Here is a 2534-nt window from a genome sequence, read left to right as displayed (position 1 = left end):
TGATGTCTGACTTCCCAACTCCAGGAAAGACAAGGAAATCTGGTAAATCAAGGAAAGATCTAGCAATTTTAATAAACCATCCATACTGAAATAATTTTTTCCTACTTGTCAGTTTATGACTGTAGCCTCGAAAGATATCTCAAATTAGATTTTTAAGTAGTGATGAAACAAATGTTCGTTATGACAGGTTACCTGCCTACACCAAAGTTTGAATCATATCAAAAAATTACCAAATGACTTTCTGTTTCTATAACTAACCTTTAGTTTTTAATGTCAAGTCAAAATTATCTCCTAGGCTCGTGGTGCATACTTGCATTTTCCCAGAAACTAAGAAGGAAACAAGAGATATAAAAAAAATGAAACGATGCCCCTTAATTATAAAAACTTACAGTCCTGTTGTTATTATGACAAAGTCAGCTGACATATCATTAATTACTTTAGAATGTGAAAATTAAGTGGTGTTTTTAGTCAGTATTATAAAAATGTCAACTTGGGAAAAGTAATTGATAAATTCAGAAAGCTGCTATGAATTTTTCTTATAAGATTAACATTATTTCTGATAGATTTCCTTTATTGCTTCCTTGTCATTCACCAACTTAGCAAATATAACCAATTTAAAAAAAAAATTAAAGCAGAGGAAAAGTACTATACATCAGGTGGTCAGGAAGGAAATATCTATACAAAACAACTATTAAAAAAAGAAAAGAAATAGAATCTATAGGTAAAATATCCAATATCATACTTTAATGTTAGTGGAAGTTTGCTGAAATCATACAAAAATAAAAATTGAGGAAGAACATGTGGTACATCAGAATTCATCAAGAAAAGAGTTAATGATTCTGAAGATTAGAGACAGAAGTGGAAAATAAGCTATTCAATTTAGATAATTGGTCAAAATATTGCTAAGAATTCTAAATCACACCATGAAATTCAGAATAGTTTTGGGAAAAAAGAAAGCCATCAGCATCGCATCCAGACTTTTAATATATCTTTTCTATAAAACCTCTTTCTTTTATATTTGTGTGGACTACACTTGGCCATTATCGCTCATAGTTTCACTTACAAAGAATTAAGCCAAAGGTAATGTAGAAAAACGCTGTATGAAAAATCATCCTGACCTGAATTTATTCTTTTTTTTTCTTTGAAAAAGAGAGAGAGAGAGAGCACGAGCTGGGACGGGCAGAGAGGAGAGAGAATCTTAAGCAGGCTCTTTGCCCAGCACAGAGCCTGATGCTGGGCCTGATCTCACAACCGTGAGTCAGATGCTTACCTGACTGAGCCACCCAGGTGCCCTCCTGAATTTATTCTCACTTTATTGGTTGCAAAATAGTGATTTTTCTGACTATATCATCTTTTTGGCAATTATTAGTTAGCATTGTACTGTAAGGAAGAGCATTCCGTTCTCCCCGAATTTATTTGTTTGCTTGATCTTTAGTGTTAATATGTGATTCATGAATTTTTTTGTGCTTGTTGTGTCCTTTTCTTTTCATTGACCAAATCTCTTCTCATTTATTTTCATAGCATCCACGGGTAGTAGCAAACTAATTATTTAGAAAACTATAAAGGAGTGAGACACTTACTCAAAATATTTAGCATACAGTATATAACAGCAAATGTAATTCTTCTGTTATTTTTAATTTTATAAGAAAATACTCCCCGTGTAACTTGAGTATCTGACCCCTTAACAGCACAGAGATTGGGGTGCCAATGCCCTGTGAACTCAAAAATCTGCATAAACTTTTGACTAACCAAAACTACCTACTAATAGCCTGCTGTTGACCTGAAGCTTTGCTGATAACAAGGTTAATTAACACATATTTTGTACGTTATATGCATTGGTACAAGATTGTAAGCTAGAGAAATGAAAATGTTTTTAAGAAAATCATAAAAAGAGAGAATATATTCAAATGACAAAAATTATCCCTTTATGCTGATAATGCCAAATAAATACAGTAAGGTTTTTCTTTCCCCATTCTGTATTTATTTGTCTTTTCTTCCATAATAAGAACGCTGGCTCCCAACAATATCAATGTATTTACTCATTTGCTCAGTCCTACAATACACATGGCATAATTCCTGTTTCTATATTCTTTTTCTTTTTTCTTTTTTTTATTATTATTATTTTTTAAAGATTTATTTATTTATTTGAGAGAGTGAGAATGAGAGAGAGAGAGAGTACATGAGAGGGGGGAGGGTTAGAGGGAGAAGCAGGCTCCTCGCCGAGCAGGGAGCCCGATGCGGGACTCGATCCCAGGACTCCAGGATCATGACCTGAGCCGAAGGCAGTCGCTTAACCAACTGAGCCACCCAGGCGCCCCTATTCTTTTTCTTTTTTAAAGTAGGCTCCACGCCCAACATGGGGCTTGAACTCATGATCCTGAGATCAAGAGTCAGAGGCTCTATGGACTGAGCCAGCCAGGCACCCCTCCTGCTCCTATGCTCTGAAAGGGTACAGAAGCAGTGGAATTACAGTCACAGTGAGTGCACTGCACAGCTTGCTTTCTAAATAAGTACCGTACTGTATTTATATTAAA

Source organism: Halichoerus grypus, chromosome 3 (genome assembly GCF_964656455.1).
Source record: "Halichoerus grypus chromosome 3, mHalGry1.hap1.1, whole genome shotgun sequence".
Lineage (NCBI taxonomy): Eukaryota > Metazoa > Chordata > Mammalia > Carnivora > Phocidae > Halichoerus > Halichoerus grypus.
The sequence above is the reverse complement of the archived record's forward strand: the minus strand, read 5'-3'. Positions refer to the sequence as shown.